At 48.6% G+C, this 16907-nt stretch overlaps 1 protein-coding gene across 3 annotated transcripts in view; it reads left to right on the plus strand.

Annotated features, from left to right (window-relative positions):
- PALM3 (paralemmin 3) overlaps positions 1-16907 on the plus strand; it is an 88832-nt gene that overhangs the window by 32056 nt on the left and 39869 nt on the right. The window contains exon 1 of one of the 3 annotated variants that reach the window (XM_040346592.1): positions 7569-7681. The exons of the other annotated variants lie outside the window; for them this stretch is intronic. The gene's annotated coding sequence lies outside the window, so the exon portion shown is untranslated. Of the gene's footprint in view, positions 1-7568; positions 7682-16907 lie in introns of those variants that run through there. 3 annotated transcript variants of the gene reach the window in all.

The following is a 16907-nucleotide window of genomic DNA, read 5'->3' on the forward strand; positions in this document are numbered from 1 at the left end:
GTCTTGGTGGGCACTGGAATGCCCTGCTGTGAACTATTGTATAAAGAATTGTAATTACATGCCATTGTTGAACAGTGGTAGAAAAATTGGGCCTTTGGTGCCGGCGCTGGTCCCACAACACTAAGTCCTCACAGTTACTCTTGGTGGGCGCAGGAATGGGCCCTGCTGTGAAATATTAGATCATGAATTGGTATTAATATGAGCAGATCTCTGCCTGTAGGAATTAAATATGAGAACACCAGCTTTACGTAGCTTTAGGTGCACACTGTGCAGAGGACACAGACAGTACACATACCACGTAGCTTTAGGTGCACACTGTGCAGAGGACACAGACAGTACACCACATGAAAATACTTCAGCTAGCACAATCACCTACCTGCCTGTCAGTATATTAGGAAGAGCGGATCTAGCTAAACTCAATACAGTGTATAAATATATATACAACACCTGGGATGCATATATATCCTCTACACACTGTGGGCCAGATCCACGTAGTGCATCATATATTTCGGCAGACGTAGCGTATCCTAGTAACGCTACGCCGTCGCAACTTTGAGAGGCAAGTGCTGTATTCACAAAGCACTTGCCTCTAAAGTTACGGCCGGGTAGAGTAAATCTGCCGGCGTAAGGGCGGGGAATTCAAATGATAAAGATGTGGGCGTGTTTTATGTTAATTTTACTTGACCCGACCTAAATTACGTTTTTTCTGAACGGCGCATGCGCCGTCCGTGGGGGTATCCCAGTGCGCATGCTCCAAATTAACCCGCGACAAGCCAATGCTTTCGACGTGAACGTCATTCTACGCAAAGCTCTATTCGCAAACGAGGTAAGATTTTCAAAATTCGACACGGGAACGACGTCCATACTTAACATTGAGTACGCCTCATATAGCAGGGGTAACTTTCCGCCGGAAAAATCCTTACGGAAACTATGTAAAAAAATGCGCCGGCCGGACGTACATTTGTGGATTCGCGTATCTAGCTAATTTGCATACTCCAAGCGGAAATCGACGGCAGCGCCACCTAGCGCCCAGCGTAAATATGCACCTTAGATCCGACGGCGTACTAAAACGTACGCCAGCCGGATCTAGCCCAGCTTCAGGCGTATCTTGTTTTGTGGATACAAAACAAAGATACGCCGGAGCAACCTAGAAGTTACGCGGCGTATCAATAGATACGCCAGCGTAACTTTTGTGGATCTGGCCCTGTAACTCTAACTGACTAGCCTACCTGCTCTATCTAACTGCAAAAAATGACACTCTCTCTCTCTCTCTCTGTAACCCACTACACAAGGCCGACTTCCAGGCGGCCTTATATAGTGTGGGACGTGTACTAAACCCCCTGAGCCATAATTGGCCAAAGCCACCCTGGGTTTGGCCAATTATGGCTCTCTGTTTTTTGCAAGCTGTGATTGGCCAAGCATGCGGGTCATAGTGCATGCTTGGCCAATCATCAGCCAGCAATGCACTGCGATGCCGCAGTGAATTATGGGCCGTGACACGCCACTCGAATTTGTCGCGAACAGCCCGTAACGTTCGTATTTCGACGAACAGTCGAACATACGATGTTCGAGTCGAACGTGAGTTCGACTTGAACACGAAGCTCATCCCTAATCTCTAGTATGTCTGCAGTCTCTGACCATCATCTGCAGGATCTCTGCAGTCTCTGACCATCATCTGCAGTAGATGCAGATTCTGGCTAAAATGAGAATCACAATCGCGGTAAAATTGCGCGACTTTGAAGTCGCAGTAGTGTGAAAGGGGCCTTTTAGTCTTTAAGTGGTTAAACTTTGCTTATTTACACACAGAAGTTCATCCCTTTGATCTAGGAAAGAAGAGTTACAATGTTTCTAGTTATCTACCACCAGCACAGACAATGTTGTGAAAAACTTGGCAGGCTGCCTGTTTTTTTTTTTTCTTCTTCTTTTGAGTGAGCAGAGAACTCTCTACACTTGTTACATGAATGAATCAAGAAATTCTGCATAGTGAGGGGGGTTGATTCGAGATCGCAATTTTTTATTGTTTAATCGTGCAGCTCTAATCTGTAGTATGTGTGCAGACTCTGATTGTCTACTGTTGTATATCTGAGGTCTCTGCCATCATCTCTAGTATGTTTGAGGTCTCTGCCATCATCTCTAGTATGTTTGAGATCTCTGCATATCATCTGCAGGATGCCTGCAGTCTCTGACCACCATCTGTATTATGTCTGCAGTCTCTGACCATCATTCTAGTATGTCTGTAGCCTCTGACACTCTACCGTGGCGATGTCAGGGGCTGCAGTTGAGAACCTGCGCCGTGCATTGTGGCGTGAAACCAGCCCAATGCTTAGGAAATAAACAGATTATACTATGCAGGATGACATATTATATATACAGTGCCTTGAAAAAGTATTTATACCCCCGTTGAAATTTTCCACATGTTGTCATGTTACAACCAAAATGTAAATTATTGTGATTTTATGTGATAGACCAACACAAAGTGGCACATAAATGTGAGGTGGAAGGAAAATTATAAATTGTTTTCAATTTTTTTTTTTACAAATAAATATGTGAAAAGTGTGATGTACATTTGTATAGCGCCCCCCTGGGTCAATCCTTTGTAGAACCTCCTTTCACTAAATTTTCAGCTGCTTCATACAAGCTCCCAATAAAATACATTTACGTTATTGGTTGTAACATGAGAAAATGTGGAAAATGTCAAGGGGTGTGAATACTTTTTCAAGGCACTGTATATGTATTATAATATAATATATGGATAGATAAAAGCTAGCACATATTTTTTTAATTCTACTTTAGTCCTGCTGTAAGTGGCCATGTCCGGATCCCTCATTGAACAGCCATATTACTGTAATTGGCTTACTTCTGAATACAATGTGAGCCTTCCCCTCTGAAAACAAGCATGATGTGTCTGCGATGTTCCTATATATGAGCAAAGGTCACACAACAAGTGTGTTTACACATCATATACAAAGGGAGGGAGACATACTGTACATGTTTCCAATGGCTGGGCGGATACAAGGAAACTTCTGCCTGGAGGGCTTGTGGATCGGAATGTATAGGTGGCGGCTTTACGTCTTTCAGTCCTTTGTGTTTCTTACTATGTATAACCATTAAGCATGCAGAGGTGGCATTTTATGGCCTGTAGTAGTGATAAGTCACAGACAGATAAGACCATTGCTTGTCAACTCCAGGCCAAGCGTTTTTATTTCAGTCTTGGGAAGAGTTGGTAACTCCTAGAGTAAGGTAAGCGTTAGAACTCCTGTTTTTTTTTTATCCTCCCTTCCTGGCCCAATGATCATTGGGATGGACCTGACAAAAAAACTCAAATGGCACACTGCATAGACGGCCAGGGTATAGCTAGGCTGAAGTTCCCCCTCCATCCTGTAGGTAGCACTGTGTCATTATACAGATGGAGTGGAGTCTGTTAGGGAAATTGTCCCATCATGGACTCTATCGGTGTCTCAGAGGAACCGGCTGTCTAGATAAATGCTTCAACTTCTGGTGATCTATGGCAGCCATCTTGGTGTGGGACCTTATAAATTAGGGGACCAGGGCCATTTGAGCACACCTGGAGTGAGTTGGAGGTCATGAACAGAGACAATGCTTGTTAGGGAGAGGGAAAAGGTTCCTAGTGGTTGCATAGTGCAGGGAGAGGTTCCTGGAGGGTGCATGGTGCAGGGAGAGGTTCCTGGCGGGTGCATAGTGCAGGGAGAGGTTCCTGGCGGGTGCATAGTGCAGGGAGAGGTTCCTGGAGGGTGCATAGTGCAGGGAGAGGTTCCTGGCGGGTGCATAGTGCAGGGAGAGGTTCCTGGAGGGTGCATAGTGCAGGGAGAGGTTCCTGGCGGGTGCATAGTGCAGGGAGAGGTTCCTGGCGGGTGCATAGTGCAGGGAGAGGTTCCTGGAGGGTGCAGGGAGAGGTTCCTGGCGGGGGCATAGCGCAGGGAAAGGTTCCTGGAGGGTGCATAGTACAGGGAAAGGTTCCTGGCGGGTGCATAGTGCAGGGAAAGGTTCCTGGCGGGTGCATAGTGCAGGGAGAGGTTCCTGGAGGGTGCATAGCACAGGGAAAGGTTCCTGGTGAGTGCATAGTGCAGGGAGAGGTTCCTGGCGGGTGCATAGTGCAGGGAAAGGTTCCTGGAGGGTGCATAGTGCAGGGAAAGGTTCCTGGCGGGTGCATAGTGCAGGGAAAGGTTCCTGGCGGTTGCATAGTGCAGGGAGAGGTTCCTGGAGGGTGCATAGCGCAGGGAAAGGTTCCTGGAGGGTGCATAGCGCAGGGAGAGATTCCTGGCGGGTGCATAGCGCAGGGAAAGGTTCCTGGCGGGTGTATAGTGCAGGGAAAGGTTCTTGGAGGGTGCATAGTGCAGGGAGATATTCCTGGCGGGTGCATAGTGCAGGGAGAGATTCCTGGCGGGTGCATAGCGCAGGGAGAGGTTCCTGGCGGGTGCATAGCGCAGGGAGAGGTTCCTGGCGGGTGCATAGTGCAGGGAAAGGTTCCTGGCGGGTACATAGTGCAGGGAAAGGTTCCTGGAGGGTGCATAGTGCAGGGAAAGGTTCCTGGCGGGTACATAGTGCAGGGAAAGGTTCCTGGCGGGTGCATAGCGCAGGGAAAGGTTCCTGGAGGGTGCATAGCGCAGGGAAAGGTTCCTGGAGGGTGCATAGTGCAGGGAAAGGTTCCTGGCGGGTGCATAGTGCAGGGAAAGGTTCCTGGCGGGTGCATAGTGCAGGGAAAGGTTCCTGGAGGGTGCATAGCGCAGGGAGAGATTCCTGGTGGGTGCATAGTGCAGGGAGAAGTTATAACCATGATGTGATCACAGAATAAATCTGTGGACCCGTCTTGGAGATCCTGGTGTGCGGTGACATACTTCTTGCTTTGAACATTCTCGTGGTCCAACCCGTGGTCACTACAGCACCCATCGGAGACCACAGCCAGTTTCAGGAACGTGTGCATTGGGAATATTACACTTGAGCTTGTGTTATGCCCGTTGAAGGGGTCCTGTGTGGCCCCCGCTATCATAACCATTGAAGTTCATGGAGCTACATCGCAAAAGCACTGCGACTCAGTGCACGGTGTAGTATGGTGGGTTTGCACTTTGAGACTTAAAGCAGATGGCGAGGAAGCGACATAACGCCTGTCAAACACCCTCTGAAAAGCAATCAACTCTAGATAGTATAGCCACACATATAAATAATACATAAGAGAGAATTTTGGGCTGAATTCGTACCTAAAACAGACTAAAAGACGCACAGGGCTCCTGTGCAATTCACACCAAAGCCGCTGCGGAAATGTGTGAACATAGAGAGCCAGTCACAATATCCTGACATGCAAATTGGATGTGGTGGAAACACACATCCAATTTGCACTGGTGTGAACCCAGCCTGACTTTCACTTTCAATGATAATGGTAAACAGGACTAACTGGGAGGAGCAATCTCCCTAACGGGGACACAGACAGCAATAAAAAACTGTCAGGTGCTCTAATTGCGCATGCGCCGTGATGTGGACGCAACCCCATGCGCCTGCTCACAACCATGCCGGCAAAACTGCCTAAGCTACGCCGGATCACTGCGTACGCCCAGCCAGACACACGTCCAATGCACAATACGCCAGGTTGTGTTCCCTGGTGCAGACCTGTGCATGTCTGTTGCTGGGTTGCACCTTTATGGGGAATATTTTTACGCCGGACGTACAGCTTACGCGTAGAATGCACCGGGCACACGCATGTTCGTGAATCGCCGTATTTCCCTCATTTGCATGTTTGAATGGCTAATCAATGGGAGCGGCACCATGCGCCGAGCCTAAATGTGCGCCCACCCTACGCCGGTGTGAGAAAGCTACGCCGGCGGGGTGTAGCCTGGTTTTAGGCGCATGTCTGTTTGTGGCTCTGCCGCACAGATACGACGGCGCACATTTGCACTTACGTCGGCGTAACTTGTTATACGTCGGCGTAAGTGCTTTGGGAATCTGGGCCCCAGTGCCCAAACTACTGTATGACCTGAGGGCCACATGCAGTCCTTAAAGTGGTTGTAAACCCTTACACACCACTTTTACTTACAGGTAAGACTTACCTGTAGGTACTGGAAATATCTCCTAAACCTGCGCGGTGTAGGAGCTATTTCTCACGTGACTCCAGCCAGTCACAGAGCTGGAGTCCATGGCCCCGAAAGGAAGAGGGGTGAAGATGGACGCGGGTCATCGCGGGCTTCATTTGCAGGTAAGTGGCACATAATGGGCTAGTATGCGATGCATACTAGCCCATTATGCTTTTAGTTTGCAGGGAACAAAAGAGGAAGTAAAACCAATCAGATTTTACTTCCTATTTAACCACTTGCCGCCCACCTTATGCAAAAAGACGGCGGCAAAGTGGTTTCAATATCCTGAGTGGACGTCATATGACATCCTCAGGATATTGAGCCACTGCGCGCCACCAGGGGCGCGCAACGCGGCAATCGTTGTTGCAGAGTGTCAGTCTGACACCCCGCAACACCGATCTAGGTAAAGCGTCTCCGACGGAGACTCTTTACCACGTGATCAGCCGTGTCCAATCACGGCTGATCACGATGTAAACAGGAAAAGCCGGTGATCGGCTTTTCCTCACTTGCGTCTATCAGACACGAGTAGAGGAGAGCCGATCGGCTGCTCCTCTGACAGGGGGGGTTGTGCTGATCGATTATCAGCACAGCCCCCCCGAGGATGCCCACACTGGACCACCAGGGATGCCACTAGACCATCAGGGATGCAAAACACACACTAGACCACCAGGGATGACAGAAATAATGGATGCCAATCAGTGCCCACAATGGGCATCACTGATTGGCAGGCATTGTTTGGCATTCATTAGTACAGCACATGTGTTAGTGCCACCTATCAGTGCCCATCTATGCCCATCTGTGCCACCTATCAGTGCCCATCCATGCCGCCTATCAGTGCCACTCCATGCCGCCTATCCGTGCCCAACCATGCCGCCTATCCGTGCCCATCCGTGACGCCTAACCGTGTCCATCCGTGACGCCCTTTCCGTGCCCATCCATGCCGCCTATCAGTGCCCATCCATGCCGCCTATCAGTGCCGCATATTAGTGCCCATCATCAGTGCCTATCAATGCCACCACATCAGTGCCACCTCATCGGTGCCCGTCAGTGCAGTACCATCAGTGCCCATCAGTGAAGGAGAAAACGTACTTATTTACAATGTTTTATAACAGAAACAGGTGATGAAATACCACCAAAAGAAAGCTCTATTTGTGGGAACAAAATGATAAAAATGTAGTTTGGGTACAGTGTAGCACGACCGCGCAATTGTCATTCAAAGTGCAACAGCGCTGAAAGCTAAAAATTGGTCTGGGCGGAAAGGTGTATAAGTGCCTGGTATGGAAGTGGTTAAGTACCTAATATGCAGACCCCAAGCCCCACCAGGCCGTAGTCATTGTTTTAGTAAAGAAAATGATCATCGTTGGCGGATATATCACACTGGAGGATACATCTTCATTGTTACCCATGATTATTTGACTTACCTGTAATGAGTGTCATGTCGGTCTGGTGAGTAGAATGGTTGCCTAATTATCGGTGGAAGGCGGAGCTTATTCCTCACAGCAATTAAGAATACTCCACCTTTTCACTTGGATTGGAGAACTTGGTGGTGGTTTATAGACGTTAATATTTGTTATGATACTTTGGGATTTTTAAACACGGTATGAAATTTATTTATATATAACATTTTTTTACTATCACTAGACCTTTTTGGTCTCACCATGGGCTGCTTATATATATACATTTTTTTATCACATTTATTTAAATATTCAATATTATATTATTTGATAATAGTCCAGGGTGCGCGGCCAATAGGTTTTTCAAACTTATTTGTAATAGTAGTCATTGTTTTGCATGCCTAGGTGTATATTTTTATCCTTAAACATATTATTATGGCATAGGATGCATTCAAGGTGAAAAAACATAAGGGCTTACAACCCCTTTTAAAGGTGTTGTAAAGGGAAAAAAAAATTCCCTAAATATCTTCCTTTACCTTAGTGCAGTCCTCCTTCACTTGCCTCATCCTTCCATTTTGCTTTTAAATGTCCTTATTTCTTCTGTGAAATCCTCACTTCCTGTTCTTCTGTCTGTAACTACACCGTAATGCGAGGCTTTCTCCCTGGTGTGGAGAAAGCCTCTTGAGGGGGCGAGCAGGAGTGTCAGGATGCCCACTAACACACAGCTCCTTTCTATATCTACAAAGTAGAGAGTGTCCTAAGGATGAGCTCTGGCGTGTTCGCATAGAACACGTGCAGAGCCCGCCAGGAAGTGTGCACGGCGCTGCGCTAATCACAGCCAGGGAGACATTTCACAATCCCTGCAGCCGAGCATCTGGGCAATGTCTCCCTGGCTGTGATTAGCACAGCGCCGTGCTCACTTCCTGGCGGGCTCTGCACGTGTTCTATGCGAACACGCCGGAGCTTATCCTTAGTCCTGACCCTCCTGCTCGCCACCCAGGGAGAAATCCTTGCGTTACAGTGTGGAGTTACAGACAGAAGAACAGGAAGTGAGGATTTCTCAGAAGAAATAAGGATATTTAAAAGTAAAAGCAAAATGGAAGGATGAGGTAAGTGAAGGAGGACTGCACTAAGGTAAAGGAAGCTATTTAGGGGAAACAAAAAAATTCCTTTACAACCCCTTGTAAGCTTTACCCAAAAAAAAACTGGAAGCTGATTGGTTATAATGCAGAGCTGCACCATATTTTGCATTCTCCAGTAGTGCTGAGCTCCGGCGTGTTCGCACAGTGCACGTGCAGAGCCCGCCAGGAAGTCTACACGGCGCTGCGCTAATCACAGGCAGGGAGACATTTCCCGATCTCTGCAGCCGAGCATCGAGACAATGTCTTCCCTGCCTGTGATTCGCACAGCGCCGTGCAGACTTCCTGGCGGGCTCTGCACGTGCACTGTGCGAACACGCCGGAGCTCATCACTACTCTCCAGTTTTAGTAAACCAGCTGTGTTGTGTTACCAAGGGTGTACACGCCACAAGATTCAGGGCATGCACAGATCCCTGCCACTGTGTGGTGCATCTGTGCACGCATGGGGGGGGAGGGGGACTCCTGTGCATGTGCCCAAATGCCACCGATTGCTTTAGTGCCCACATCCTGACCAGAACACTATCTGCATGGAGTTTGCATGTTCTTCCTCTGCCTGCGTGGGTTTCCCCCCTCACATTCCAAAGACATTCTGGTAGGTTAATTGGCTCCTGTCTAAATTGGCCCTTATATGTGTATGTATGAGATGAGGAGCTTAGATTGTAAGCTCCATAAAGTCAGGGACTGATGAAAAGATCAGTATGTAAAGTGCTGTGTAAGGCTGGGTTCACACTACGATTTTCCCGTCCGTCAGCCGCATACGTTTTCAGTATTGAAAACGTACAGGCCCGTACGGGAAAACTCATACATAGACAATGCATTGCAAATCGTATGCACTCAGATGCATCCGGGTGCGTACGATTTGCTGGCAAAACGTTTTTTAAACGTACGCAAAATCGTGTTCAACCACGGTTTTGCGGCCGTTTTTGAAACAGTATGGCAAACGCATACGTTTTTTTTTTAACATTAATGTCAATGGAAAACGCACATATGTGCGGTTCCATACGTTTACGTCCGTTTCAGCCGCATACGTTTTTTCATATAAATTGTATGCGGCTGACGGACGGGAAAATCGTAGTGTGAACCCAGCCTTAATTGCTGGCATTCTACGCTCACTGGCCAATTTATTAGGTACACCTGTTCAATTGCTTAGTAACAGAAATTGCTAATCAGTCAATCACATGGAAGCAATTCAATGCATTTAGGCATTTAGACGCGGTGAAGACGACTTGCTGAAGTTCTGAGAATTGGACAATAGAAGATTGGAAAAACATTGCCTGATCTGAGTCAGAATTTGGTGTAAATAACATGAAAGCACGGATCCATCCTGCCTTGTATCACCGGGTCAGGCTGGTGGTGTAATGGTGGGGGGGGATGTTTTCTTGGCACACTTTGGCCCCCTTAGTACCAACTGAGCATCATTTAAACGCCACAACCTACCTGAGTATTGTCGCTGACCATGTCCATCTCTTTATGACTACAGTGTCCCCATCTCCTGATGACTCCTTCCAGCAGGATAATGCACCATGTCCAGGGCTGGTGCAAGGATTTTTGACGAAGGCGAAACCTAATTTTGCCGCCCCCTTAGCCCTGCCCATGTATACCCCACCTTTTTAATGAAGCGCCCATCTAGTGCAGCCTACCAGCGCCCATCAAGTGCAGCCTACCAGCGCCCATCAAGTGCAGCCTACCAGCGCCCATCAAGTGCAGCCTACCAGCACCCATCAAGTGCAGCCTACCAGCGCCCATCAAGTGCAGCCTACCAGCGCCCATCAAATGCAACCTACCAGAGCCCATCAAGTGCAGCCTACCAGCGCCCATCAAATGCAGCCTACTAGCACCCATCAAGTGCAGCCTACCAGCACCCATCAAATGCAGCCTACTAGCACCCATCAAGTGTAGCCTACCAGCACCCATCAAATGCAGCCTACCAGCGCCCATCAAATGCAGCCTACCAGCGCACATCAAATGCAGCCTCACCAGCGCCCATCAATGAATGTTTGCTTTCTTCCATTCTTTTCGGGAGTCGGGACACTATGTGCGCCTCTGACACTATGTGCGAACGGACCTGTGGCTGCCTGCTGATGCTGAGACTTAGTTGCTTGCTGCAGAGAGAACAGCGTAGGAAGACCAGTGGCCGGGCGCCCCTAGGCAGCATAGCGTGCTCGGCGGTTGCCTAGTTTGCCTAGTGGTAGCACCGGCCCTGACCATGTCACAAAGCTCCAATCATCTCACGACTGGATTCTTGGACATGACAACGAGGTCACTGCACTCCAATGGCCTCCACAGTCACCAGATCTCATCCAATAGAGGACCTTTGGGATGTGGAGGAACGGGAGATTCGCATCATGGATGTGCAGCCGACAAATCTGCTGCAACTGCGTGATGCTATCCTGTCACTATGGACCAAAATCTCTGAGGAATGTTTCCAACGCCTTGTTGTATCTATGCCATTAACCACTTCCCGACCGCCGCATGTAGATATACGTCGGCAGAATGGCACGCACATTGGCGTACCTCTACGTCCCTGCCTAGACGTGGATCGGGACCCCCCAACCCCCACCCCCCCCCCCCCCCCCCCCCGCTACATGCGGCAGTCGGATACCAGCGGGGAGCGATCCGGGACGACGGCGCGGCTATTCGTTTCTAGCCGCCCCCTCGCGATCGCTCCCCGGAGCTGAAGAACGGGGAGAGCCGTATGTAAACACGGCTTTCCCGTGCTTCACTGTGGCGGCGGCATCGATCGTGTGATCCTTTTATAGGGAGACACAATCGATGATGACAGACCTACAGCCACACCCCCCTACAGTTGTAAACACACATTAGGTGCAACACAACTCCTACAGCGCCCCCTGTGGTTAACTCCCAAACTGCAACTGTCATTTTCACAATAAAGAATGCAATTTAAATGCATTTTTTGCTGTGAAAATGACAATGGTCCCAAAAATGTTTCAAAATTGTCCGATGTGTCCGCCATAATGTCGCAGTCACGAAAAAAATCGCTGATCGCCGCCATTAGTAGTAAAAAAAAAAAAAAACGATCTCCTATTTTGTAAACGCTATAAATTTTGCGCAAACCAATCGATAAACGCTTATTGCGATTTTTTTTTTTTTTTTTTTTTTTTTTTATACCAAAAATAGGTAGAAGAATACGTATCGGCCTAAACTGAGGGGAAAAAAAGTTTTTATATATGTTTTTGGGGGATATTTATTACAGCAAAAAGTAAAAAATATTGAATTTTTTTTCAAAATTGTCGCTCTATTTTTGTTTATAGCGCAAAAAATATAAACCGCAGAGGTGATCAAATACCACCAAAAGAAAGCTCTATTTGTGGGGAAAAAAGGACGCCAATTTTGTTTGGTAGCCACGTCGCACGAACGCGCAATTGTCTGTTAAAGCGACGCAGTGCCGAATTGTAAAAACCCCTTGGGTCATTTAGCAGCATATTGGTCCGGTCCTTAAGTGGTTAAGAATGAAGGCAAAAGGTGGTCCAACCCGGTACTAGCAAGGTGTACCTAAGAATGTGGCCAGTGAGGGTATAAATGCCTATAAATAAAGTAATATAAGGTAAAATGAAGTGTGATTGGGCAGGAATGACTTGGCCTCCAGGTAAGCACTCATTGGGTCTGATCCTAGCTGGAAGGAGTGAGGTTGGCAGGTACATCATGTGCTGTCTGTCTGTGTGGCCCGGCTCACATGTTCTGCATGTCACGCATTCCTGGGGGATATGGACCATGCAGGGACACGGGGCGGCGTTCATGTGCAGCGTACTGTTAACCCACGCACTGCCTGATACTGAGCAGTAAATGTGCGCAGTGCACTGTACTGGGGCTACACAACAGCGCCGGGGGCCCGGGGGTGTAAGGTTCGGGTTTGCCCCAAAGTCAATACAATCATTTGCCCTTTTGCTCTTCTATTCCCTGCATATCGCAATGTAAATCCCTTATTTTAAGCTGGATTTACACCGTTCTGCATGTATGCAGCGCATAGGTAACACACAGGTGGGTGCGTGTTCTTATATTAAAGGTCAGCAGCTACAGCGACAATTTTGAAAAAAAACTAAGGGCCAGATCCACGAAGAAGTTACGACGGCGTATCTATTGATACGCCGCGTAACTTCTAGTTTGCTCCGGCGTATCTTTGTTTTGTATCCACAAAACAAGATACGCCTGAAGCTGGGCTAGATCCAACTGGCGTACGTCTTAGTACGCCGTCGGATCTAAGGTGCATATTTACGCTGGCCGCTAGGTGGCGCTTCCGTCGATTTCCGCGTCGAGTATTCCAAATAGCTAGATACGCCAATCCACAAACGTACGTCCGGCCGGCGCATTTTTTCGGCGTAACGTTACCCCCTGCTATAGGAGGCGTAGCCAATGTTAAGTATGGACGTCGGGCCAGCGTAGAATTTTCTGTCGTGTACGTCGTTTGCGTAAAACGTTAGCGAATAGGGCTTTGCATAGAATGACGTTCACGTCGAAAGCATTGGCTTGTTGCGGGTAAATTTGGAGCATGCGCACTGGGATACCCCCACGGACGGCGCATGCGCCGTTAAAAAAAACTTCATTTACGTCGGGTCAAGAAGTATTAACATAAAACACGCCCCCATCTCATCCATTTGAATTGCGCGCCCTTACGCCGCCAAAGTTACACTACGCCGCCATAACTTACGGCGCAAATTCTTTGAGGATACAGAAAATATGCTGTAAGTTACGACATAACAAAGCGCCGCGCTACGTGGATCTGGCCCTAAATGTTTTACTTTTTGCTATAATAAATATCCAATAAAAAAAATAAAAAATTCTCAGTTTAGGCCGATACGTATTCTTCTAAATATTTTTGGTAAAAATAAAAATCGCAATAAGCGTATAGTGATTGGTTTGTGCAAACGTTATAGCGCCTACAAAATATGGGATAAAATTATGACTTTTTTTATTTTTACTAGTAATGGCGGCGATCTGTGATTTTTGTCAAGATTGCGATATTACGGCGGACACATCGGACACTTTTGACACATTTTTGGGACCATTCACATTTATACAGCGAACAGTGCTATAAACATGCACTGATTACTGTATAAATGTGACTGGCAGGGAAGGGGTTAACACTAGGGGGTGAGGAAGGGGTTAATGTGTGCCCTGCATAGTGTCTCTAACTGTGGGGGGAGGTGACCGATGGTTCTCCCTATATACAAGGGACACACCATCGGTCTCCTCTCCCTGACAGGACATGGATCTCTGTGTTTACACACAGAGATCCATGTCCCTGTCTCTGTGACTGCCGATTGCGGGTACCTGGCGGACATCGCGGCCGACAGGCACGCACATCGGCACCTGAGTGACGCGGCGGGCGTGTGCGCCCCCCAGTGGCTGGAGGCCGTATATAGACAGCCTCCCGGCAATTAAGGCTGCATTCACACCTGAACGCGGCGTATTTTACCGCGACAAATAGCAGCGTTTTGTCGCGACAAAACGCAGCGTTTTTTAAGCCTAACAATACGTTAGAGGGGTGATCAACATTGTCGGCTATGCCGAACGCCGCCTGGAAAAAAAGGTCCGGGACTTGTTTTGAGCTTCAGGCATTTCGGCGTTCGGCGTGGAGATGTGAACCATCTCCATAGCCGACAATGTTAAATCACCCCTCCAGCGTATTGCAGGCTGCAATAGCGTCGCGCTACAGGCGACAATACGCCTAGGTGTGAATGGAGCCTAAGAGCCACGTTGTGGCCGTAAAAAGTCGTCGGGCAGGTGGGAGGTGGTTAAGGGGGACTGGTTGAGGAGGAGGGCATAAAAAGTGCAGTGTTCTCTGATTGGACAAGGTGGAGATTGTGATGTCACTGCCCTGTCTCTCCATGTCATCCAATTGAAGAATGCTTTGCGTTCATTGAGGAAATGGAAGGTGGACCTTGCTTTGTGCACTGGTGTGCAGTCATCCCCCAAACTGTTCGCACAAAGTTGGGAGCATGAAATTGTCCAAAATGTCTTGGTATGCTGAGGTCTTAAGCATAGGCATGCGCAGGGGGTGTGCCTGGGCACACCCTAATCACTACATGCAGTGCCGATTCCCCCTACTGCCTGGTCGTCCCCGCAGGGTTGCTGCCCCCCCCCCCAGCTTCTGCGGGAGATGTTTTAATGATGGAGAGTGGGGGAAGGGGCTAGTAAATATACCACTTTCCAGGGCCTTCCTTTTCTACATGAACACACTCACTCAGTGTGTTCATTCATAACTGAAGCATAGTAAACTGTGTTTAGTATGCTTTGATTTGTGAATAAACAGGAAACCACTCAGCACAGAGCACTTCCCATCCATTTACTGCCCAGTGCAGCTGAGGCTGCAGAGAAAGGCATGTGTGTTTGAAATTTGGGGGGCACACCCTAATTCAATAGGCTGCGCACACCTATGGCCTTAAGAGTTCCCTTTACTGGAACTAAGGGCCCAGCCCAACCCCTGAAAAACAACTCCTCGCCATAACCCCCCTCCACTAAATGATTTGGGCCAGTGCACAAAGCAAGGTCTATAAAGACATGGATGAGAGAGTTTGGAGTGGAGAAACTTGACTGGCCTGCACAGAGTCCTGATCTCAAACCGATAGAACACCTTTGGGATAAATTAGAGAGGAGACTGCGAGCCAGGGGTACCATTACCAATACTGTACATTGGCACCTGCATGCAGTGCCAGGACAAGGTCATCCAGCGTCCAGGGCAAGGATGCCAAACTGCGCCTCCCTCCTTTTCCTTATGGTTGGGGTCAGGGCACCCCCCCATCCCTGCAATAAACCATTGCACCCAGGGCAGCCGCCCCTCCTGCCCCCATTGTCCCGGTCCTGCCCGCATGCATACGGCAAGGGTAATATGTTAACCTGAGGTGCGGGAAATACGTACGTAACGCGCCTTTCCTGCACCACATGATGGTGTGAGCCGGCCCTCCTATGTATTGATAAAGAGCTCTATTATTTGTGTATTACTACCTGGAGTTCAGCGTTCCTTTATATAAAAGAATGATTTCCAGGACTCTGTATAATGACTTGGCTGATTTTGTGCTCAGCAGAGGTTAATGCGTTTCCCCGAGTCCAAGGACAGGCAGGTGATCTGAGCGTTGTGGTTTCTGTAATTATAAACTACTGCTCTTGAAAATCAGACTGGGTTTCGGAAAAACGCTGATGCCTGCGATGGGGGAGGGGATATCGCTTGCAAATAAAGTTTTCGGTGGTTTTTAAAGTTATCTTCTGTAAAAGGAAAGCACCATAAAAATAGAAATTATTTTTAGATAAAAGAGAAAAAAATAAAACATTTCCAATCACTACTTGCCCTCTCCATGTTCCAGGGCTGGTCCCAGCTTGATTGGCCATTATGCCCATTTTCTTGTTTGCCCAGCCTGTCATGTACCTGCCACCCCTAGGGGGCATGTTATCACACATGACTGGCACTGCTCCACTTGCTTCCAGGTCCTGTGCTGAGCGGCTGCCCTGCTGCATTGTAAATACAGGAGTTTGGCTACCTGGCATGGACATCATTCTGAGAATGCTTTGCAATTTCTGAATAAATGCAAAGCCTTCTCTGATTGGACGAGGTGGAGAGACGGGGCAGTGATGTCATGCTCTGAATGGTGCCCATTAAGGATGAGCTCTGGCGTGTTCGCATGCTACACGTTCAGAGCCCGCCAGGAAGTGTGCACGGCGCTGCGCTAATCACAGCCAGGGAGACATTTCCCGATCTCTGCAGCCGAGCATCGGGACACTGTCTCCCTGGCTGTGATTAGCGCAGCGCTGTGCACACTTCCTGGTGGGCTCTGCACGTGTAGCATGCGAACACGCCAGAGCTCATCCTTAGTGCCCGTGATGAGTGAATGACAATGGAACGCATCCAGACTGTGTTTCTATGGTGTGAACCAGCCCTATGGGGTGTGGGGGGTCGGCACAGCGTGGGGGTGATTAGGGTGTGCCCAGGCATACCCTGTGCGCATGCCTATGATCATAGGTGTGCACAGCCTATTGCATTAGGGTGTGCACCCCAAAGCTCAAATACACCCTGCTGATCACTCTCCATGTTCATTCAGAAAGGGAAGGGACCGGTAAATTACATATTTAATGGCCCCTTCCCCCACTCATCCTAAAACATCCTGGCAGCAACAGCATTTTGCCGCCATTTTCTTGGGCGCCAGCGCCAATTTTTTGTAGCCTGCTGCTTCCATTAGGAAGAGGAGAGGTGGGTAGCCTGCAGCGCTGTGGAGTAAAGGGCATGGGGGCAAGGCCACAGGGCAAATCTGTGCTGCACAGGGTAATTAGGGTGTGCCTGG

The sequence above is a fragment of the Rana temporaria genome, chromosome 3, assembly GCF_905171775.1.
Source record: "Rana temporaria chromosome 3, aRanTem1.1, whole genome shotgun sequence".
Lineage (NCBI taxonomy): Eukaryota > Metazoa > Chordata > Amphibia > Anura > Ranidae > Rana > Rana temporaria.